Source organism: Meriones unguiculatus, chromosome 10 (assembly GCF_030254825.1).
Source record: "Meriones unguiculatus strain TT.TT164.6M chromosome 10, Bangor_MerUng_6.1, whole genome shotgun sequence".
Taxonomy (NCBI): domain Eukaryota; kingdom Metazoa; phylum Chordata; class Mammalia; order Rodentia; family Muridae; genus Meriones; species Meriones unguiculatus.
In genome coordinates this window covers 70,112,683-70,138,962 of record NC_083358.1, presented here as the reverse complement: position 1 = coordinate 70,138,962, position 26,280 = coordinate 70,112,683, and the positions used below count along the sequence as shown (strand labels likewise).

Sequence of the window (26,280 nt, the reverse complement as noted above, 5' to 3'; positions counted from 1 at the left end):
TAATCAAGGAAAGGGAAGTTCTTGGTAGTCTTTGCCCAAAGGGAATGAAAATGGAGAAGAGTCAGAGGTAGTGATGGCTAGGCAGAGCATTAGAGTCCCATTTTCTGGCAGATAAATAGGACAGAAAGTAAGTTCCACAGAGCCTTATGAACACCCTTACAAAATTAGCATATGGGGAAAAAAGTTGGCAGAGAAGACTGGAGCCTCACACACCATAGGTGTAGAGGTACTCCACAGTTTTCAAAGGTAACTTGTGATAATATGAGAAACAAATTGTTGTCATTGTTGGTATTTCCTTTAAAGGTGTTCAGCCCAATAAAGGTCTACCTCCTGTACCTCCCCCATACAGATCACTCAGTCTTACCAGATTGTGAAGTCGAGCTACTGGGGTGGGCTGGGACACAGCCGTCTCTTATGTCAGTGATAAAAGACAAAGGCCATTTTGGCTCATTGTGCTTGCTAGTCCTGAATGGGGTCTGGCACACCCTTTTTACAGAGAGAATCTCATTCACTGTGTTCATCTTTTCCTTTGTGCAACAGTTACTCTAACACTAAAACACACAGCCTCGGTAGAAACCTAAGATACTCATGACACATATAACACATGATAGACATACAATAGAAAGAACATGCACAGAAAAGCCTGTGCTGTGCCAATGATGCAAAGAACCCATAATCTTTAAGCAGGTAGACCTTCTCCCTGCTCCAGCTTATTTCCTCGCTTAGAACTTTTTATTTCTATAAGAAAATAACCTCTGCTTCTGCTCCAACAGTGTGTTTTGACTCAGCTTCTTGTTTGGGGATGGAAGAACCTAGGACCACTCCGGAGCTTGCTATCAATCATGTCCAGACAAGAAGTCACCAGCCCCAAGCTGAGGATGAAGACTGGAAAAGCTGCAAAAGGAGGTAATGGAGCAGACTTGAGCTGCTTCTGAGAAAAAACAATTGCTTTTTGTTTTGCCTCATTTCTATTTTGTGAAAGTTGAATGAGGGCACGAAGCACCCCATATTTCCAGACTTCTACCAATTCTGGTTTTGTTTACAACAGATGAAAATGAGCTTTTCTTTCTCACGCAATTTAAAACTATTCCATGAGTAGTCTCATTATGCCTCTGTTGACTCTTTCTCTCTGTATTCAAAATAGTGGAACCTTGTATGAAACTGTTTTTTAATTGATGAAAGAACTGAGAAGGAGAGTTTACTTACTGTGCCTTCAAATAAGTCATTCTATCATAGCAGTCTTGTTTTGGAAAAAGAATTCCTCTGTAATGTTGGTTTATAAAGAGTTTTTTATTCTAAGGATACAACAAAAAGATATCACTATGACTAAAATCAGAAAACTGGACTCAAAATAGGCACCAGGAAAACAAAGAAAATATGCTGTAAGGTAAAAGATGTCACTAATAAAACTCGATTAGACAATATTTAACATTGAGAAACACTGTTATAATATAGCCTGAAAAATCCAAGTGACAAAATTGTTAACTTAAAGGTTCATGCATCTCTCTCTCTGTCTCTTTCTTGCTCGCTTGCTCTCTCTCTCTCTAGATATGTATATATATAATATATACCATATATATATATATATAGTACTATGAATGAATGGGAATAACCATTTCTATAACAAAATCACAAGAGTGGCTATTTCTAGATTTTAAGTTTATCATATATGTGCATATATTGTAGCCATCTTGATGCAGCAGGGAAACTGTCAGTCTCGTTTATTTATCTTTCCATCCATCCATCACCTATCTATCTACCTATCTATCTTGTCTGTCTGTCTGTCTGTCTATCTATGATTTATCTATCTATTATCTATTCATCTGTCTTTCTATCATCTATCTATCCATAATCTCCATCATTCATCTATCATATTTTTATATATCATAAATTTTATACACAATCATGATTTTTCACAATTAAGTATGTTTTATAGAATAATTTATAGAATAAACTATACACATTTATTTCAAATCAAGGACTGAATTGGTCATGACCTCAGACTAAATATACGTATCTATCCCCTTCTACAATAAGCAAGTAAGATATCCTAGATTGTCTAAGGAAGATAATTGCTTTAGAACATTAGTTATCGACATGTACCACTGGGTTAGAACAAACATGGAACAATTCTGAAAGCCTGGTGTTAACCAGAAATTAGATGAACACAGATGCCCAAGAAGAGCAAACAGAGCCCAGAACATGATTGGAAAACATAATTTCAAATATAAGGTTGGCTTTCCAAACTAATTACTTTCCCAAAATAAAGAAATCCCAGACTCAAAACACCAACCAGCAGGGGCTCCTGAGACAAACAAATCCCATGAGTAGAGGACCCATGTAGTCAAAGTTCATGGCAGCAAATTAAAACCTATCGTGTAACAATTGAGACTCTCCCAGCTGCAACTGTTGTTCAGAAAGCAGTATTTTACCTTTGTCTGAATAAAACTCTATAGATTCTTGCTAGAGAAAAAAAAATGCTAGACAAAAATATTGGTCCTGGATAAGGCAACATGTGGAGCCTACTATGTTTTCTAATTTGTCGGCATTAGCAGAGAAAGGTAAGAAGAGCTGGCCAGACCATCTCTGTGGGTTAAGTGGGGTGAAGCCATGGCTTTGTGATGTGTGAGTGTTCAAACCAGTATTGCTCACAAAAGGAGCAACAGAAACTCTACAATTGACAATAATTTTCAAGAAAAGTATTATCTTTCCCCCAAAATAACCATTCCCTTGACCAGTAATCTATGACATAAGAGTCACCAAAATCAATAAAATGAACATCAACACTGACAAAATTAGTTTTATTTAATCAAACATTTCATAAATCTTTTTAGTCATCGTGTTGGTTAACTTTTCATCCAAGTGACAAAACTTGATTAATACTTTTGAAAAGGACATGTGATAATCTTTCTCTTGTTCTCGTAACAATATCCTTTGCTTTACAGAAGATTTTCAGTTTCATGAGGTCCCGTTTATTAATTGTTGATTTTAGAGCCTGTGCTGATGGTGTTCTGTTCAGGAAGTTGTCTCCTGTGCCAATGAGTTCAAGGCTCTTCCACACTTTTTCTTCTAACCGATTTAGTGTGTCTGCTTTTATATTGAGGTCTTTGAGCCACTTGGACTTTGGTTTTGTTCAGGGTGATAAGAATGGGTCTATTTGCATTTTTCTACATGTAGACATCCAGTTAGACCAGCACCATTTGTTGAAATGCTATGCTTTTGGCTTCTTTGTCAAAAATCAAATATTCAGTGATGTGTGGGTTTATTTCAGGGTCTTCAATTCGATTCTATTGATCTACCTGCCTGTTTCTATGCCAGTACCATGTAGTTTTTATTATTGTTGCTCTATAGTACAACTTGAGATCAGGGATGGAGATACCTCCAGATGATTTGTTGTATACAGGATTGTTTTAGCAATTCTGAAGTTTTTGTTTTTCCGGTTGAAATTGAAAATTGTTATTTCAAGGTCTGTAAAAAATTGTGTTGGCATTTCGATGGGAATTGCATTGCATTTATAGATTGCTTTTAGTAGGATATCCATTTTCACTATGTTAACCCTACCAATCAATGAGCATGGGATATCTTTCCATCTTCTGATATCTTCTTCAATTTCTTTCTTTGGAGGCTTGAAGTTTTTTTCACACAGGTCTTTCACTTGCTTGGTTAGAGTTACACCAAGGTACTTTATGTTATATGTGGCTATTGTGAAGAGTGTTGTTTCCCTAATTTCTTTATCAGCCCATTTGATGCTTAATTCTCATTCAGAAGGGCAGACAGGATAGATATCAGAAGTAGGAGAAGAGGACAGGAGCCTTCCACAGAGGACCTCTAAAAGACTCTACCCATCAGGGTATTGAAAGAGATACTGAGACTCATAGCCAAACTTTGAAATTTTATGAAACAAGAGGAAGACAGAAAGACCTAGAGGGGACAGGAACTCCACAAGTAGAATGATAGAGCCAAAAATCCTGGGCCCTGGGGGGCCTGCAGAGACCAAGCAAAGACATTGCATGGAGAGGACTTAAAACCCCAGCTCAGATATAGGCCACAGACTCAGTTTCCAATTGGGTTCTCTACTAATGGGAGCAGAGACTGTCTCTGATATGAACTCAGTGTTTGGCTCTTCAGTCACCTCCCCCTGGGGGAGGGGGAGAGATACAGCCTTGCCTGGCCAGAGGAAGATGATGCAGCCAGCCTTGAAGAGACCTGATAACCTAGGGTCAGAGAGAAGGGGAGGAAATCCTCCCTTATCTGGGGATGAGGGATAGGGCATTGGGGAAGAAGAAGGAAGGAAGGTGGGACTGGGAGGAGACAACAGAGAGGGGCTACAGTGGGATACAAAGTGAATAAATTGTAATAAATAAATACATAGATAGATAGATAAAAGAAAAAACAAGGACATGTAGCTGGGTCCATAGAGTGCTTGATAGAATGCACGGAGCCCTGGGTTTTAGCCACGGTGCTGACTAAAGCAGGCATGGTAGACAGTGGAATCTGGAGGATTAGGAGTTCACAACCACCTGTGGCTTCTTAACAAGTTCAAGACCAGTCTGGGTGACATAACACTTTCATGTACTGCAATGATACTTCATACACTAGCTGTGCTTTTTATTTTGTTTTGTTTGCTTTTATTCTGGGGGGTTTATTAAGACACACACTGTATTTTATTTTGAACATACATAAAACCAATTCTAATTCAATGCTGGGTTATTGAATTTCAGATAACCATTCTGAGTGATTTGTAGATTTCTTTGATTGTATGAGTTATAAATACCCTCCTCCATAAATTGTTGAGGTAAACAGAAACTTCTCTTCCTTTTATAAAACTTTTCAAAACTCTGAAGAATATACAGAACTTTTAGCCATGATGTTAATATTTAAAGAAGCAGATACAATTAACCTAGAGCCATTAGAAGTGTATAATATGAAAATCATAACTTTTCCAGAGTAAAACAAAAAGTGAATTTTTCTTTTCTAAGGAAAAAAAATAAAACTTTTATGTTATTAAAAAATTGGCCTTGTTTACCAAATAAACTTTACATACTTAGGGGGTATTTACAAAAAACCATAATCTTGGCCATATAAACACAAGTTGTTGTATATAATTTACATTATATATAACTGATATTATTTGTGTATATAATATATATGTAACTTTATACTTAAACAAGTTATATAGCTCCTAAAGATACAAGTACAAATATATAATATGCCTAAATTATATATTTACATACAAATTATATAGCACCTTAGGAGTTCCAATTTAAATATACATATTTACCGAATGAGTATATCTTTTATAATTACTCTCATGTGATATTATGTCTATGCTTTAATTTGCATTTATATATAACACAAATTTGCATGCATCTATAGCTATATCCTAGCCACATATACTACTACCACTTTAGTTGAGACATTAGTAATGGGTTCCAGATTAAACAAATAGTGATTGGATAGAGTTTCTCACTACTCCTTTCTCCATTCTCAAAAAAGGGAAGAATTTACTATTTTGTTCCTTGTTGAGCCTGATAGGTACTCAATAATTATCTGTGTAATGAACCATTTTATTTTAGTTGGGAATATTTTAAGGAGATGAAGTTGTCAAGAGTGGGTTAAGGGTGGACAGATGCCAAAATATAAAGTCAATGGCAAGCATGATGTCTCCAATTCTAAAACCGCCTTCAATACGTGACAGGGCTTTCCCTGAAACAATGGATGTCAATGGCACAAGCTTCCAGAAAACATGAGGGAGTTTGTGGAGAGCAGGAAGAGCTAAGCATGCATGCTAGCCCAACCTCAGTGGCTTAGCAGAGAAGGGCCTATGCCCAACAAACAGTGAGAACTTGAAGGAATGACTGGAGGATAAGAGGGGAAACTGGGAAGATTCTAGAAGAAAGTGAACATCCAGAAAGACTTACTAGAAAATGAATGATTATCCAGTACCACGTGGTCTTCCCGGAAGTCATACATGCAAGCAGCACTAAACAGACTCAACAGGTTGTAGTTATACATGCTGAAATTCTATTTTAATTAAAACTTAAAAAGCAGGAATGGAAAAGAAAAAGATGAGGAGGCAACATTCTGTTGCCTTAAAACTTACAGGTCCCTACATTTAGACAACAGAGGAGAAAAAGAACACTGACAGCATCTGTATTTTAGTGTCAATACAATTGCTTTGTTTTATGCCGTTATACACATGGATGATCATGAAAGCAGCTAATGAACAAATATCTTTCATCTGCACCCTTGACACTGAGCTGGAGTTTCTTACTCAAGTGAATGGCCACACTCTCTTTGCAAGCGACCTCTGTCCTCAAAAGGTAGTAAATTAAGCCTAAAGCATTATCAGTATAGCCAGAATGCTCTCATAATGAAGGATTCTGACTGGATGCATGCTCTTTGATCACCTTCCTCTGGTGAGCCTTACTAAGCCACAGAGAAAGAAGATCCAGACAGTCCTGATGAGACCTGATAGGCTAAGGTCAGATGGAAGGAGAGGAGGACCTCCCCTCTCAGGGGTCTGAGGGAGAGACATAGGGAAGGAAGACAGAGGGATCATAGGACTGGGAGGAGATGAGGGAGGGAGATACAGCCGCTGATACAAAGTGAATAAATTGTAATTAGTAATGATGATGATGATGATGATGATGATGATGATGATGATGATGATGAAAAGCAGCCATTAGGCCAGAAACACAATTAAAAAAAAAAAAAGAATTTTGGGCATACCAAAGCTATAAACTCCATTCTCAAAAAGAAAGAGAATTGGAAATAGAAATTTTATCTAAAATAAATAATCACAACTTTATTAACAAAATTCTTAAGAATAGTCCTTAGTTGGAGTATCGATCTCTGCATGCCCCCCTAGGTTCAGGTATTTGGCTCTGTTGTTCTCATTGTGGAGTTCCTGTCCCCTTCAGGTCTTTCTATCTCCCTTTTCTTCTATAAGGATTCCAACATTCTGCCAACCCTCTATTCAAAGGAAGTTCATAGGCTGCTCAGTTTCCAAGTGGGTTCCCTAGTAAGGAGTACAGAGGTTGTCTCTGACATGAACTCAGTGGCTGGCTCTTTGATCACCTCCCCTAATGGGGGAGTAGTCTTACCAGGCCACAGTGGAAGACAATGCAGCCAGTCCTGATGAGACTTAATTGACTAGGATTAGAAGGAAGGAAAAGACCTCCCCTATCAGTGGACTTGGGGAGGGGCATGCATGTAGAGGATGGAGGAAGGGAAGGATTGGGACGGGAGGAGGGAGGGAACCACAGGGGGGATACAAAGTGAATAAAGTGTAATTAATAAAGAATTTTTAAAAAAGAAAAAAGAAGTAGTGTTAAATGAGTTGAGCTTTCTCATGGGAGAAGCTATTAGAAAAGACTGATAAGTGCCAGTTACATTCCTCCAAACACAGTAAACAGCATTCTGATGCTATGAAGAGCTGAAGATATAAACATGAGATGAGCACATGAGGTGGGCTCTGTGGAACTCCATCTATATCAGCATTCCTAATGCAGTGCAAAGGAAGGAGTAAGAATTGCAGCCAGAGAAAATAAACACCGTAGGAAAATGTGTTATTCCAAATTTATTATGTAGTTCAAAAATGAGAATTAATTTGTAAAGAAATCACCTTCCCCCCCTCCCCTACCAGTGGACTTGGGGAGGGTCATGTGTGGAGAAGGGGGAGGAAGGGAAGGATTGGGAAGGGAGAAGGGAGGGTACTAGAGGGAGGAATACAAAGTAAATAAAGTGTAATTAAAAATAAAATAAAAAAGAATATTAAGATATCAGTAAAAGCAACTGAAAAAGCTAATGAAATTTAAGATTGAAACAGTTATCCTCAGAACATGGGTACAAACAAATTCATATTTAGTGATATCATAAGTGTTTGATTACAAAAATATTCATTTCTTAGTTTAAAATACGCAGTATGCTCCTAATTGAAGAATGAAGATACCCAAGTGTCTTGCTCTGCTCTATATGCGAAGTATAAAAATATAGTAAATCAGTGTCCAGCATGTTCTTTTTGTACCTTGCTCTTAGCATTGTTCTCGGAGCATATGGTATCTCCTACCATAAAATTGTAGGGTAGAGTAAATATTACTAATATTTAGAAAATACTGTTCCCATGTCTTTCTAGGAAAGTAATTACTGGGACTAGCAAGCGGATGATTGCTAGCTAGAGCAGAACACCTCTAAGTAAAGCACAGATCATGGATCACGTGTAAACATTCTACTCCAATGGCTCAATCATAATGGGTCCTTTCCTTCCTGCTTTACAGTTCTGTCCACTTCAAGCTACCAGCTGTCTTGACCTATATTTGGATCTTTGCATTATACTCAGTTAACAGAGATTAAAACTTTGCTTTTTAACGGGATCCATGCAAATGGCCCTCTGCTGCTGTGACCTTTGCATCTACAGATACAATTAAACACTGATTGAGAGTAGTTTATAAAACTGTTCCTGTTCTAGACATTGACAGACCTTTCCATCATCATTATTGCCTAATAGTACAGCACACAGTATTACATTGCATTAAGTTTAAGTAATCTAAAAAGTGAAAGTATATGAGTGCTATATGCATAGGACATATGTAAATACTTCATCATTTACATAAGGGGTGTGGGCATCTTAAGGTTTTCATAAGCCTGGCCTCCTGGAGTCAACTCCCTATAGATATCAAAGATTGTGTCTTCAGAGTTTCTTCACGTTGATATTTGAGCTGATATTTAGGGGAACCTGGGAGTAATGCCTTTAATACAGCAGATGACTGCTGCAATTTCAGTCTACAGAAGAATGACCAAATGAAAGAAAGAAAGGAACAAAACCAGAGATATAGACAGTAAAATAAAACAAAACAAAAATTCACCAAGAGATAAACTGATTCAAGTAAAAATCTTTAAAGATATAGGATATCCATTATAAACTGAGGACCTTGAAATCTAATCCTCTACAGCCTCAAAAAAAAAATTTCAAGTGTTTATTAAATAATGTAAACCAGAGAAACTTTAGGACAGACAAAATCCCTTTGTAAAGTATCAGATACCTGAACTCACATCCATAATTCAGAATTTTTGAGTAATATTCATCTCAAACAATCCATCATTTTAATTGGAATTCTGAAGTAATAATGAACCATTAATTTCTTAGAGAAAGAAAAAGGCAGATATCCAATTTCTGAATGTTAAAGTTGGCACATAATAATTTTTCAGAATTTAATAAATGATAAAAATTCAAAAGAGTAGTACTGGCCTTTGTCTTTAATGTATTAGGCTATCATTATACATTTACTGGTGGAATCAACTAATTATTCTTTAAATTAGTAGAAAAATCAATGTACAGTCTCTAAATCCTGTTGCTAATTAAAAACATTTCAGGTAGAATTAGATACAAGGCCTTTCCTTACTGATCTAGGGGATTTCAAGTATATTTTACAGCCAGTGTAGAATCTTGTAACTTAGTGAGCATCTCAGGAGAGATGGAAGACATAGACCACTGACTGGGAGTTACTGAGTGTAGACCCGGAAAGAACAGATGCAGAGCTGCCAACAGATGAGAGAACAGATATTTATAAGTCAGAGGTACAGCTGAGCTGGAAATAAAAAGGTCCTCCTGACAGCTTGGAGTCATGGGGCAATGGTTCTTTAAAACAGAGCAGAGGAATGGTACTCTTTTTTCTTTTTTTTTTTTTTTTTTTTTTAGTATGGGTGAGAAAGGAGAAAAAAAATGAATTAGAGAATCTGGAGATAGGAAATAGACTATATGAAGCCTAGTTAAGGAAAGCATGCCATTAGAACAGTGACCCAGGGTTCTACAAGGATAAGACAGTTTTTCCAACATACCAAGCTACAAATAATTGTACTATGTTAGAAAAGCAATGGAGAGTAAATCTGCTGTCGTTCATCATGCATGAAGTCAGGAGCACCAAACATTAATCACAATGCAACTGCAATTTAAGAAAGAATAAATTCCATTTAAGACTGTTCCTCATGATGCAGTAAATATCATGTCATTAAATTTCTTCCCTTGAAATTTGCACTACCTCACTGATGCTTAACTGATACAAGTTAAACTGTATGTATACTTGGCATATATATACATATATGTATATATGTATATATATGTATATATATATATCCATTTATCTTTTCATAAGCACATATGTCCATTACATCTATGTAATAAGGCTCTTATGAATATTTATGTAGGCATATGCTTTCATTTCTCTTAGGCAAGCAGTAGGAAAATGGCCAGATAATAGGGCAGGCTTATGTTTGAATAGCTAAGAAACCGTAAAACTTTCCCCAAAGATGGTTGTATCATCATAGATGCCACAAACAGTGTTGGGAGGTCCAGGTGGTGAACAGCAGCCTTGCCAATTTCAGCCATTATAGTGGCTGTGTTTGTACCTCTTATAGTAGTTTTAATTTTATTTTCCTAATGAACCATAGCATTGATAATGCTATCCTTGTTTCCTTGCATTTTGGATGCTTTGCTTGGTGACATATCTATTTAAATTCTTGCCTAATGTTCTAATTATGTAATTCAATTTCTTACTGTGTTTGCTAGGTGTCTGCACACACTGGATTCAAGTCCTTCTCTTTATGAGGGGAAAGCTCCTTCTTTTCATGATGGGTCATTTTTGAAGTGCTGCCACATGTGAACTTTAACTTATGTGCTTTGCTTCTATTGGTAGTCCTCAGTCACGTTTGGAGATGTAGTTTTATTATATCAAAATAGCTTGATTCCTTTTAAACTTCCTATTAAATTTGTGTGGAAGGGCCAATACAGTCTTTGCCTCCAGTACCCAGATACCTGATGCTTTGGGGGGCGGGGGGTTGGGATATTAAACTTCACCACTTGCTAGAAGGTGCCCTGAGGAAACCCATGTGATCCTTGGATCCTTGGGTGTTTCCTTGGTTTTGAGTAGATCCTTCACATGTGGGTAAGGTCGAGGTAAGCCTTTTGCAGGCGCATAGGGAATGGCGGGTGAAGCGTCAGCAGCTTCTATGACTCCTCGAAAGGTCCTGATCCACTGCACACAGTGCTGATCTGTTAGGGACTCCTAGCACACTAGTGAAGTCTCAAAATGGATCCGAGTCCAGGACAGTGAATGCTTCCCCCTTCTCTACGGAAGTCTTCTAAGGTAACCTTGCTCTCCCACATCTCCCACATTTTCTCACAGTCGCACCAACCTGATTGATCGTTACTGGTGCTTGCAGCTAGCATGGGATGGTCTGGTTGGCCTTTCAGTCATTTAAAGGCTGTTATACTGGACAACAAGGTTAGATCTGCACCTCTGTGTCTTCTCTGCGGAGTCTGATTCCCGCAGTTCTGCGTGGGTTCCGTCGCCACTCACCCTCTTCCCAGTGGTTCATTCGCACACATGAATGAACTTTATAGACAGAACCCTAATCAAGAGCATTCTGCACAGCCCCCTATCTAGGCTTCTTTCCAGCATCTGCCTCCAAACTCCAATCACCTTAGCCCCGAGGAGCCATTCTTGCTATCTCCTAAACTCTGGGAAGCCACGGGTTCACCTGGAGTCTCTTTCCTGCTGTGGAAAGCCTCAGCTTGCAGGTCATGATCGCAACAACTTCAGAACTAACCCAACTGTCTGCTTCTTGAGGATGGCATCTGTGAGCCGCCTGACGTCCAGTATTTGCACACAGTTGCTTCACATCTGTCAGGTTCTGCTGGATCTAATTACTTCAGTTTGATTAAAGAGAAGTCCCGGGTGACCTTTCCATATTCTGTGTGTCAGGAAGCATAACGCATGTCTTCTTTTGAAGGTCAGCAGTTACCCCAGGAAGCCCACATGTAAAGCTGTGGGTGGCAGCTAAACAGGTCATCAGGCTGGTTTCGGGGCACATTTGGAAGACCCGTGAGCGGACATGTCTGTGGTCATTCAGACTTGAGAGCTGGCACACATTTCCTTGAGGAAGAACGAAGTGCCACTTGTTGTTTTAAGTAAAACTGATGATAGTCATTGCTATTGAGAAATCTTTCATTTTTCCATGAAAAAACAGAACTCCGGGAGAAGCATATGACCACTACGAGCTGGAAAGATTCCAAACACTTTCCTGATTAGAACAATAAAGAGACTTATTAATGTAAGCTGACTTACTGACTGTAAGTTGGAGTAAGAAAGAATTTTATCCATTTACAACATATTGTTCAAGCAAGTCTAAGAAACTGACTTCCATTAAACTCCATTAAAAAGGTTTAAAAAGTGAAAGAAAATTTCACTTTTCTCACCAATTTTTTGCCTTTGAAAATATGTAATTTCTGTTAACATGTTTTAAACTGTTCTGTCAACTAATACTTTTAAATTTTTGTGTGTGTAGTTACTTTCCTAAGGTAAATAATAAAAAAAAATTAATGTGGTTCATTAAAAAACTCAGTGGAAGACTATGGACGAATAAAAACAAGATAACACATAAAGAGGCCCTAACTTGTTCATATATAGACATATACATATATGAATACCACATTAAAACATTACTTTTTGACATAAGAACCAACACATTATCTATCTATCTATCTATCTATCTATCTATCTATCTATCTATCTATCTATGTATCTATCTAGGTATCATCTATGTATCTATCTATCATCTCTCTACCTATCTATGTATCTATCATCTATCTATCATCCACCCACATTCCTACCTATTTGTCTGTGTGTTCACATGTACTATTATAGGCACACACACGCATACTTGCATGGAAGTCAGAGGACAACTTGAGTGAGCGGGCTCTTTCCTTCCACCGTGGGGGTCCTGGATGAAACTCAGGTCCTCGGGCTTGAAAAGAAGTGCCTTTATCCACGGAGCCATCCCCCAGCACCTCAAACCGTATATTTAACTAATGTTAAAATGAGCTTCTTGAGGATCCCAGCAGACTTTAGAAAGTCATGTTTAGAATACTTGAGAGCTGCGAGGCCAAAATAGTACATTCAGCCTTCTTACAACATAGAGATGACTTGAAATGTATATTGCACAGGGATATTAACTTGAATTATGGCTCTATTTTGTCCTCTTAACAGTTTTCCAATATGTTATTCATAATTTATCTTGTTAATTGTTTCGTTGAGGTCCTCATCATATTTCCCACATCATTATAATATCGAGTTCTCTCCGGGAATTGTAATGATGATCTGTATATATCACAGTGTTAGAGTAATTATCAGATACGTTGTCTAGTTACAGATTATTCACATTTGAAAGAACATCGGATTCAGTAGTCCACAGGTAAAACTCAACTCCATGAAAGAAAGTGAAAGTGGATCAGACTCCACCTACCTCAGTGTAACTCTCCGACCCCTTTTATACAAAAACATCCACATATAAATTGTACATTGTTATCCTTCACAACTACACCTCAGAGAATTTGTTCATTCCTAACATAATCCAAAATTTAAAAAAATTTTGAAAGAAATAAGAACAAATAATCCCTTTGAGATTAAATTTTAAATTTTCCATTTATTTGTTCTTTTGATTTTATTTGGTGTGTATTTTTGATGTATGTAGGAATATGAGACACATATTTGGAGGTCTGAGGACAACTTTGTGGAATCTGTTCTCTTTGCCCATGTAGAGACTGAACTCAGATTTCTAGGTTTACCTCGAAACTGTCCTTATCCGCTGAGCTACCTCTCTGGCTCTTAAGATCATTTTTATTCACGGCTTGTACCTGACTAGCAGGCCTTACTAAAATGTTATAACTAGGCAATAAATTACTAAAAGGTTTTCTACCAACCTGATACATAATTATGTTCCAATAGAATTGGCCAGGAATGATCTAAAAAAATACCTTAAGTTGTTGAAAAACACCTTTCCTTTTTCACTTCTTAGATGCCTTTATATTTGACAATTTCTGCTCACTGCAGTTGCCTAAAGATTTAACAAAAGTTTTAATGGACTGTGGTAATGAAGATCTTTGTTGTTTAATTAATTTATAAGTAATTTTGAAGTCATTGCATATTTTGCTCTGCTGTCACAGCTGTCTCTCAAATACATCCAGACAACAGCCTGGTTTAGGGCAGTCAGTGGACAACATACATTTTCATACTGGAAATACAGAGTGCTGCAGTTTTACGCTAATGGGTCCCCCAAGATGTTCCAAGGTGACAATTTGTGGAGCAGCTGTGATGTTACTGTTACAGTGTAGTTAATGTCACACACTACCCATGTTCTAATCTGACATTATGATACAGACCAACCAATAAGTGCTCTGGTACTTGAAGTTTCACAGCTGAAAAGTATATTTGACCTGCTTCTGAACTCAGCTTGCTGAGCTGCAGTATCACGCCTACCAACAAAATATGAAACCTAGTTAGATCACATATTGCCTGTAATGAAATAAGGATGAAAGGGTAAAACGTGGACATATATATATATATATATATATATTTTTTAAAGAACTCTAAAGAACCATGGATGTTTTATTCTGAAAAAAGTGGCTAAATCTCAGTTGCTAAAGAGTCACTCTCCCTTATCAACTTAAGGCATAGCATTTTTTTCTTTCAGTATTTTTAAAAAATAATTATCTAAAGTATTTTAAAATTGCTTTAAAAGTTTGCTTTTCTTTTCAATTAGAATGTCTATAAATTTTGTACTGTCACTGCACTAAGCCATTCAAGATGCTCTATTTCATAAATGGATTGTGACAAGAAAAAAATGAATCATGGAAAGATGAAACAAAGAGAAAGGCAGGTTTTGTTGTGCAGCAAAAAGGCTCATAAATGTCCTGTCATGCAGTGTGTGTTGGAAATCTTCATTAGCTGAAATGTCTGATTATTTAATGTCTTGGTACACTCCTGACTGAAAAAGAACTATTTTTTTTTTTTTTTGGTTTTACGAAGGATTTCAAACAATGAATTTATAGAAACATAACAAAGTGGAGATTTAGGACAGCCTGTCCTTTGACATCAAACTTAAGGTATTTTATAACATCAATTATAACAATAACTTCACACATGAAGTAAAAAAAAAAAAAGAAATTTCTCAGTGGCCCATATAAGAAATCCTCACAACTGCTGCTGTTCGGCGCACGCCTGTGACTGAATACTCACTCTTTCTTGGCTCATCACTGATATTCCAGTGTGCAGGGATAATGGAGCTCCTGATCCCTGTACAGAGACTGGGCACATGAGCAAAGTAGTTTTTCTATATATCCATGGTACTCACACTTGGAAAAGGTTTTCTTTTTTTGCTCAGCTTACCTACTGTGTCTTCAGATTCCCTGGAGATGAGTCTCAGTGAGGGTTTAGGATCTGGGTAGATTCTAGCTAACATACATTCACAAAGCAAAAACAGAGTTTAAAGTGACCTCAGGTGTAAATTCAATTTCTTGTAAAGAAAGACCTAAATGGTTTCTTTAGCAAACACATTGAAATTAGGCCTCTGGGTCTTTCCACAGATTAAGTTTCCTGTTATATTGATTACAGTAGAAAATACTAAAACAAACAGAAAAAAATCCTCAGAGAGTCATGCCAGCAATCCACAATTTACTGCTACAAAAAAAAAAAAAAAAAAAAAGACTATACTTTAGTGTTAAGTTCATAGATAAATTAAAAGAGAAAAAGAGAAACCAGGCTGAGTTGAAATCAGGGATGGGCCTCTTATTAAACACCCAAGGGGAACAGTTAAAGATGAACGCTATGGTAACACATCATACTTGGGATTGTGGGATTGGAGACAGTGACTTGCAATGACAGATTGGAAGCAACTAAGTCTGTTATCTAAGAGGCGGACTGGAGAAACTAAGCAAAGTTTTGGGCTAGAATGTGGAGGGCCTGAGCCTGAGCAAGTCTTTCCTGGAGAGGAGAGGTGCCATAGTCATCGTTTCTCTTGATATAATAAAACATCAGAACTAAAAGCAGCTTGGGGAGGAAAGGGTTTATGCTGCTTATACGTTCACATCACAGTCCATCCTTGGGGAAAATCAGAGCAGGAACTTGAAGAAGGGACCTGAAGGCAGGAGCTGAAGCCGAATCCACAGAGAAACCCTACTGGACTGCTTCCCATGGCTTACTCAGCCTGTTTTCTTATAGAACCCAGGTCCACTTGTCCAGGTGTAGAACCATCCACATCAATCACTAAGAAAAAAAAAAAAAAAAAAAAAAAAAAAAAGCTCTACGGAAGTGGTTCTCAACCTGTGGGTCAGACCCTTTTGACAAACCCATATCTCCAGAAATATTTACATTTCAAAGCATTAGCAACATAACAGTCATGAATTGGCAACAAAAATATTTTTATGGTTGATATCTTTATGGTTTGGGGTCACCACAATATGAGGAACTGTGGTAAAGAGTCATGGCATTAGGAAAAATGAGAACCACTACCCTCCAGGCTTGCCTTCAGGAAAACGAATGAACTCATCATATCCATTGAGAATACCTCTTCCCAAATGGATCTAGCTTGTTTCAAGTTGGTGTAAAAGTCACCAGGAAAAGAGGGAAAGACCATAGGAAGTGTAATGACAAGTTGTCAGATAATCAAATTATCACAAAATGGATAAATCCAGATGCTAATGGCCAGAGATACTGTTATAATACCGCAGAGAGCCAAAGAGCACAGGCTAGTGGAAGCTGATAGCATGGAGAGGGACTCTCCTGGGCAAAATTCTTATCAGTAGTAGCAGTGAAGTGAGAAAATAATGGAATGTTTTCAAGAATGGAGAAGCAAAACCAGACTTCTATAAACAGGATGGCTATTTTTCAATATCATTAAAAATACTGGCATTTTTTAATAAAGTAAAGTGGAGATGAGAAGTTTACTATTATGGAGTTCACTAAAGAAAAGACAGAATCCTAGGAGAACTTGAGATCCAAGAAAGGATGCATCTAAGAAAACTGTAACTATGTTTAAGCTAAGCAAATATTGAGTCTGAAAGTAACAAAGACAGAAAATGGGTAGGACATTTCTGTATGGTGTAGTTGTCCTATAAAGTAGGAAGAGAAAGTAATCAGTTAAAGCAATATATGACCTTTATATTTTTTCAGAAGAAGATAAGATAATAAAGGTGAAACTGTAAAACTAAAAATTCAATTCTAGACTGTAACTGAAAAAAATAAAAGAATGTCAATGAAGTTATGATCCAAATGAAGACTCCTTCTCCACCCACCACCTCCGAAAAAGAGTTAAGGAAAACAGATAAATCATTTTCCCTGAAAAGAAGGACCACAGCTTACAAGGTGATAACTAAGGATATTTCACAGACACTCACAAGCTTAGCTCAACTCACTCAGTTCCTGTACAGTTTCCATGGTGATTTCCTCCAAAAATCAAGGCCATATCATTCTCACACTCCCATGCCTAGCTCCGGCACAGCTCCCAAAAAGACCACATCTTCACATTATGGGCACAGAATGAAGAAGAGTCCCAGGTAAATGTCATAGTTCAGATCTTCAACAAGATCATTAAAAAAAAAAAAAAACTTTCCTCCAAAAAAGACAAACTCATACATGTGGAAGAAGCCTGAGGCAATCTAGAATCAAACATCAGTTGAAAAACAATTCTATATCCACAGGTCATGTTACAAAAGCACAAACAGTATGAAATACCATCCCCGAACCCAAAAGCCACGTAGTTCTTTAGAACTCTTCTTTAAAAAGAATTTCCCAGATGAATTCAAGGGCATGGATTTTAAAAAAACAATTATAAATTTCATCAGAAAATTCAAGGACTTAAAAGAAGATATGAAAACAAGCTCAAAGACCTTAACTAGAACAGCAAATGCCTCAGTGATGTTCAAGAAAACACAAATATGTAGCTGAATAAAATGATGAAGACAATCCAAAATTTGTAAACTTAATTTAGAAACATGATAGAAATATTGCAGAGAACTCAAGATCAAATGAAAATGTAATTGAAAAATTTAAAAACATAATTAGAAAACCCAGAGGGAAAGTCTTATAAGTAGAGTGGGCCAAAGAGAAGACATAATATCAGGAATTAAAAATAAAGTAGAAAAACTGGACTTTCAAGAAATGAATATGAAAATATTTTTATAAGCTAAAGACCTGTAAAGTTTTAAAAATGCCAAAGTATGAGAAACACACACACACACAAATACTGGTGAGTTCTCTTTGTGTTGGCCATCTCCTGCTGAGCATGGGGCCTTTTGTGTGGTTTGTATATTCAGTAAGATTTCATTGGAGTAAACTATATTTTTCCATTTTTAAAGACAAAACAAAGAATATAACAGAATTATGGGATGCCATGAAAAGACCAATCTTCACATAATAGGTATAGATGGAGAAGAATCCCAGGCAAATGACATGGAATAGAACTTCAACAGGAATATAGAAAAAACTTCCTCTCAAAATTAAAGAAAGACCAACACATACAGAAACAAAAGCCCACAGACCACCAAAGAAACAGGATCAAAAGAGAAACTTCCCCATAGCATTTCAATGCTTTTCCTTTGATATACATATTTCAATGCTTTACTTTGATATATATATATATCAGTGTTTTTTCTTTGTTATATGTATATATGTATATATATATGCATATGTGTATGGATATATGTATATGTATAGATGAATATACATATAACAAAGATAAAGCATTGAAAGCTTCAAGAGAAAAAACAAAAGTCACATATTTAAAAAATTCATCAGAATAATAACTGGTTTATCAACTTTTGAAAGCCAGAAAATCCTGGATCATCATACTTCAAATTCTAAAGGACCATGACTGCCCTAGACTACTGTGCCCAGAAAAACAATCTACAGTCATTGAAGAAGAAAGGAAAGCTCACAAGCCAAAAGACAGTATAAAGAATATGGGAAGCAATACTTCAGACTTCAGAAAAGAATGAGCACAGCCAAGAGAGTGTACAAGTGAGACTATTACTTAAACATAAAATAGGACTAGACGTACAAACAGTAAAAGAAAAGCAAAGATAACAGCAAGTAATATATATGTTTCAATAATAACATTAAATATCAATGGCCTCAACTCTACAAATAATAGATACTGGCTCTCTAAAAGGATTAAGAAACAAAAGTCATTTTTCTGTGGTCTACAAAAAAAACCTCATTATTACCTACAAGTCAGACACACCTCAGAATAAAGATGGAAAAATGCACTCCAAGCAAACAAGACTAGGAAGCAAGCCGATGTCAACTTTTCCAGAGATATAGAAGGACACTTCATTCTAATCATGGAAACAATTAATCAAGAAGACAGTACTATCCTGAATATTATACACCAAACTCTGGCACATACAATTACATAAAAAGCACACTACTAAACTTAGAAAAAGACAGATTAACTTCAATTCAGTGAGTAATAGTTGGTTATTTCAAAACCCCACTTTCTTCAACAGACAAGTCCATCTTGACAAAAATTAACCGACATAATTATCAAAATTATCAAAATTAACCGACATAATGCGTCAAATAGATCTCACAGACATCTATAGAATGTTTCACCCAAACAGTGAAGAATTAACATTATATTTAGTACTTCATGGATGCTTCCTTCTCTAAAATAGGGCACACACTGGAGCACAAAACACATCTTTCAGAAAATTTTTAAAAACTATGTATCCAATCTGTCCACGTTGCAAAAATAAGCATAAAATGAACATCAAATGAATCTTTAGAAATTATACAGACTCGTGGAGATTGAACAATAGGTTATTGAGTGATGATTGAGTCAAGGAAGAAATTAAGAATGAAAATTTAAAAATTCCTGGAAGTAAATGAATAAACAATACAACCAAACATCTGGAACATATTAAAAGCAATTTATACATCTAAGTGCCTGCATCAAAAGATCAGAAAGAGTACAAGTAAATGTCTTAATGATTCAACTTAAAAATTTGAAAACATGAACAAACCAGAACCAAATCTTGTAGACAGCCCCAAATAATAAAAGTTAGCACAGAAATTAATGAAACAGAAACAAAGAAAACGGTACAGAAAAAGCAGTGAACCTAAAAAGTGCTTCCTTGAGACGATAAACAATATCTATTAACAGAGTTTTGCCCCAACCAATGAAAAGAAATATAGAGATGACCCATATTAACAAAATCAAATATGAATGTAAAAACACTACAATTGCTGCCAAAGAAATACAAAATATTATAAGGAAACATTTTTACTTTCTACTCCATTGAGTTAGAAGATTTTAAAATAGACCAATTTCTGTGTTTGTGTAAACTACTAAAGTTAAACCAAAAAGAACAACTTAAACAGCCCCTTAACAAATGAGACTGAAGCAATAATAAAATTCCTTTGTCTAAAAGAGCCCAGTTCTAAATGATTCACTGCAGAATTCTACCAGACTTTCAAAGAAGATATACAACCAATACTTCTTAAATTATTTAGAAAGAATAAAAACATAAGGAGTGCTTCAGACTTCCTTCTACAAAGGCAGGATTAGTCATATCAAAGCCAGGCAAAAACACAACAAAAGACAAAACTACTCAGGTGAATCCCTGAGTAGCAAGGATACAAAAATCTTTAGCAAAATACTTTCAAACCAAATACAGTCACATATCACTATGGTCATCCACAATAATCAAGTTGACTTTATTTTGAAGATGAAGGGGTGGCTCAATACTGTAAGTCAATAAATTTAATAAGTCACAGAAATAAAAAATACAAACTCAAATGATTATTCTCTATAGGTTTGGAAAAGATATTTTACAAAATCCAACATCCCTTCATGATAAAAGAGCTAGAGGCAATGGGACTAAAGTAAACAGACACTAGCATACTGATTAGACCCACAGTCTTTTCTCATAAATGAAACACTCAAGGCAATCCCATTAAAATTAGGAATGAGACAATGCTATCCAGTAGCCCCACCCATTTTCAATGTAGGTACTAACTTAGTTAGAGAAAAAGAAATTATTGAAAAGCTCAAACTAGAAAAAGAAGTCAAATTATACCTATTTGTGGATGGTATTATATATAAGAGACCCTAAGTTTACATTAAAAAAAACTTCTAGACATGATCAATGTTTTTAAAAATATGGTAAGGTATAAAATCAACTTAGAAAAAGCAGCAGCTTTTCTAAATACCAACAATAAAACATTGACAAAAAGAACATGCACACACTCTCAGTAGCGGTAGCCCTTAAACTTATATAGGAATAAATACAAAGATATATAAGGATTAATCCAAAATGCAAAAGTTTATCAATGGAAACTCTTACTCTCTATAGAAAAAGACCTGAGGAAAACATTAGAAGATGGAAAGATGGTAAAGACCTCATTCTTGTAGACAGTACATTTTTCAGATACAAGATTTGAAGGGATTGAGCAGAAACAGATGTGGAAGACTCCTCCCTGAGGAGGAAGATGCTATGCAATCTAAGATATAAAAAAAAAAAAAGAAAGATAAAAGAAACGAATAGAATCAATAGGCCTACCCAGCTGAAAGGTCTACAAACCATGCCAATGAGAAAGCTATAGTGGCACATACGTCTCATGGGCAACCAATAGCCATCCAATTAGACTGAAGGTCCTCTGAAACAGGAGGGATTCATGCTTGGTATGTCAAACCTAGCCAACTAATTACTCATGATTGGTGAGGTTCTGGATACTAACAGAAGGAAAGGTAGTACTGACACTTTCCTAAGTCAATCTCACTTCTGACTGCATTTTTAAGTATATCCTTCTCCCTACAGGGAAGGGCAGCTGTCACTCCTCACATAAGCTTCTTTCTGTTACAGATGGGACCGTTACAGGAAACCACAACTAGTCAAGGTCAAGAGAAAAGTTGACCAGGGGTGCCCAACTTCAAATAATACACCTACAAAGAGACTGTGTAAAACTAGCAGGTCTATATAACAGGCCGCGAAACATCAAGAATGAGGACTGGAAAGACTATGGAAGCCAGAAGACTAAGACTTCTGAATGAGATAGTATTTTCTACTAATGATAAAAAACAACACAGGTAAAATCTGAACAATCAGATTGTCTAAACAGGATCAGCACAATGATAACACCATCTTATATGACAATGCGACTAGAGAGAAGGCCTCAAGGCCTTACCCCTTGATGCAGCAATTAGTAACTTCTGAGAGCAGGAGATTCGCTCTTCTCCAGGGATGAGTCCCTGATAGTTTATCTAATCTCAAGTGGTCAGCACTAAACACATTTTATTTAGAAATACATACGCATAGAGGCATAGGGAAGTGTAGTGCTTTAGTGCTTATGAACAACACAGAATGGACTCAGGGGGTTGTATTTATGTGTGAATACACACACATCTATTTGTACTGTGTGTGTAAAACAAGAATAATTAAAGATGAGGTCATAATTTCAGAGCGAGTGGTGGGAGCAGAGGCATAGCCAGAAAAAGTTGTGTGGATAGAAACCGTAATTATAGTACTCGTGTGAAATTCTCAAAAAATTAAAAGTTTAAATAAAAGAATGCTGGATTATTTTATAACTTTGAGATAAATGAATATGTATATATTACATATAAACAATAATGAATAGACCTTAGATAGAAATACTAAAATATTATGTCCAGAACCAAAAACAAATGATGAAATGAACAGAAAAAAGGGAGGAAAGTTCTCTCCGTGGCTGGAAAGCCGTGAGGAAAAGGCTCACGTGGACTTGTGTTAGTCTCCTTTTGAGAATTAGGGAGACAGGAAATTTAGTTTTCTTAATTTCTTAAAAGGAAATAAAACACTCAGATGAAACATGAATCACTACTTAACTTTTTAATATTATAAACTTTGCCTGAGTATTATAATTATTAAATATCTTTCTCTTTCATTAAATTTTATAAAATTTCCTGTGATTTTTCTTTGTCTGTGTGAATATATTAAACATTTAATTATTTTCATGACTTCCTTGGCATTTTTATTATCTTCTTTATCACAGCATGTTTCCGAATAAAAGGTTTCTTTCTTATTCTGGTGCAATTTCTACACTGGGTGAAAGAAAGGCAAAAATGGATAGTAAGAATTGAGTTCTAGGTCTTTTGTCCTATTGTATCCGTTTTGTACTGTTCTCTGTTTTGAAGGCCAGGCTTTACATATTCAATGTGAACGCCAATATGAAGAAACAATGTTGTGGACAACTAAAGAAGCCTATTTAAGCAACTAGATCATTAAACAGACGGTCGAGATTAGTAGATTGACCTTCTGCCTAGTAATTATGTAACCCCAAACTGCCCACTTTCTGGTTTCATCCCTGTATCTCTGACAAATGTGTCATATCTCAAAAGCATTTTTAAATACAGATGTTGATTCTTTCAAAATTTCATATGTACATAGAATGTATCTTGATCATCTTAACCCCTATTCCTCCTCCTACTTTTTCACAGACCTGACCTATCTCCCCACCCTGTCAACTTATTTTCATGTTTTAATTCTTTGTTTTAACTCACCAGTCCAATGTGTGCTGCCCCTATACTCACAGGAATGGTTAGTCCAGTTAGACCATACCCTTGAAAGTTGAATCTTTCTTCCTCTGAAGCTATCAACTGAAAATAGTTTAACAGCTTTTTCTACAGAGCAGTTTCCATATTCCCCACACATTTTCCAATATTTCCTTTTGGTATACTTATATTACTCCAAAAAATTAAAAGCCTAAACCTTGAATGTAGAAAAATCAGTGTTAATAGAAGCTTCAAATTATTGATGTGCTATTTAAAGAGTATTTTACCTTATAAAATAAAAAAGTAACTTAATTTCAACTCCAAAGAGTTGTCCTCTTACCTCTACATACTCATTATGCTGTGCATGCATCTGCACAGACTGATAGAAAGACAGACAGAGACGCAGACAGACATACACACATGAATGGCCTTATGAGAGTTATTCAGAGAAAGTAGAAATTATGGCTGTGAGAAATCACTTATGATTTCACCATCAATCCTTACTGTTCTGCCTCATGGGAAAAAGTAGCTCATGCAATACTCATAACTTATATGCACTTTGATATCCTCATATCTTTCCAATTATAATATTTTTCTACAAAATTAGAAAGATTGATGTACTGGAAAAGTACTGAGAGAGAGAGAGGAAAGAAGAAAAAGTGAACAAAGAGATCCAGGATAATTCCTGTTGTCAAACGTTTCACCATGAATTTCTGATGTGTAATGAATAATGATATTATTTTTAAATTGGTTTCATAATACAGAAGTGCAAGGAGTCAAGGAGAGGTGGCCAAGATGAGATCAAGAAATTAATGTGTTCAAGCCAAATGGATGAGCAAAGAAAAAGTACGATGAAAATTAAAAGGAAATATCAAGTAACAAAGAGAAATGAGACTCCTGAAAAGGAAGTAGCCACTGTCAAAGATACTAATGAAATGAATTAGATACTAAACCATCAGAAAGAATGAGAGAGAACAAGAGGAGTTCATCATAGTCAAAATCAACCCCATAAATACTTAAAATTTACTCTTTAAAAATAAAACAATCATAATAAAATAAAACAAAAATAATTTTTAACTCAAAAAGTGCTTCTGAAATAAAATTTGAGGAAACACTAAAAAAACAAAGCCAGAAATCATGTTCCTATGGTAAGTAATTTAGAGCATAGAGTGATAGAATGCCATCCTAGGGAACCACTAAGTGGTCTAGTATTAAAGGATCCTCTGCTCAGCAGAAAAAATTAAAAATGTTAATAATCTATGGTGGTAAAATAAAGGATAATATGAGTAATACTGCCCTCAGTCAAACTGTACTTCAAGTGTAAGGCAAGAGGTAAAGGTTGTGAAATGGCAGAATTTGAAAATATTGCTTCCAATGGGCCTCCTTCGGTAGCCTACTATGGGTGACTTTCAGCTGACCAACAGATGATAAAATAAACAAAGGAAATCGCGAACAGTGAAAGCTCTATTCCAAGATCCCTCTAGACACTCATACACACACAAAACACATACATGGACAAACAACCACATACATACATGTATACACATATACATGAACACATATATACAAACACACACGTGTAGTGAAACATACACAGATACACATGCACACATACACATATATGACTTATGCGCACACATTCACAAACATACACACATATACATAGACATGCACTCAGACAGAAAAACAAACACACGCATATACACAAACATTTGCTGACACTATACATATTAATACAAAAATACATTGAATTTTTAAAGGTCAGAGTAATAGAAAATGGGGGTTTCGGCTTTGCTTTGTTTTGTTTAGGAAACTGGTACCAAAGTGGAGCAGTGGCAGGCAATCACCTTGATGCCAATACTGAGGAGACAGAGGTATGTTCCCGGCATTCACAGAACTCTATCATTTGCAGAACCCACGTTTGGAAATGGCTAACGACCACAGGTTGTGGTTGCTTTGCTGCTCCGATTTTGAACGCCATTAACTACAGGAGGAATGGATCACAAAGTTGGCATGGACAAAGGGTAACCATGAGTTTAACAGGCTGGTGGGGCCCAGCTGGGAGAAACAGCCAGTTGGGACTTTTTCTGAGCAACCTGAGAACACCGAGGAAGCCCTAGGCTGAATGAGTAACCTTCCTGAGCTCTACAAATAGTCATGCGCTACAGAAGAGACACTTGACCCAGTAAGGAACTGAAGGAGAGACATGGCCCGCACATAAAGGCATTTCCATAGAACGTAGAAATATGTCCCAGGAAAAAGATTCAGCCTCGACATCTGATATGTCCAGTATGAAATAATTCCACCTTTTCCCTGTAAGAGGCAAAACCATAGCAACTAAGTTGGGTCTCAAAGGCCATGAGGAGGTTGAGAAAACCAGGTAGCAACTGAACATAGCACACTCTGGGTCACAGCAGAGAACTGCAGAGGTCCTTTCGGCATTAGTGTCAGAACCTGACCACTGCACAGGAGCGCAATCGGCTGATGAATGGGAACATGTGTTCTGTTCTTTTCATCATGGCTCTATGCTTCAAATCAGTGAAGCAGCTGCATTTCATTCTGTATTGTGCCATCACAAGAACGACAGAAGCTCTACAATTCTAGCTCAAACGTTCAAACACTTGCACTGTATTGGCTGGTATCAGCATGAATGTAGATAGCAGCAGTTCAGGCTCTACTAGTTGTGCCACGTGTTATCTTTCAGAAACAAACTGGCACCCAGCGCAGCATAGTTTTCTCGTAGCTTTCTAGTCGTATCCAAGCTGCCTGAAGGAATATATGTATGCATTAGCTATTTTTTTTTATGAAACAAATGATAAGCTTTGACTGGAATAAAGCTAAAAATGAAGAACTTTAATGCATTCTGTGGACAAGGCAGAACATTGTTAGGTGAGGTTGCCATCTGCATTCTAATCTTAT

The 26,280-nt window shown here is 36.4% G+C and overlaps 1 protein-coding gene across 3 annotated transcripts in view; it reads right to left on the bottom strand.

Moving 5' to 3' along the window:
• The window catches only part of Bank1 (B cell scaffold protein with ankyrin repeats 1), a 274,453-nt gene that overhangs the window by 209,992 nt on the left and 38,181 nt on the right, over nucleotides 1-26,280 (bottom strand). The window lies entirely within an intron of this gene.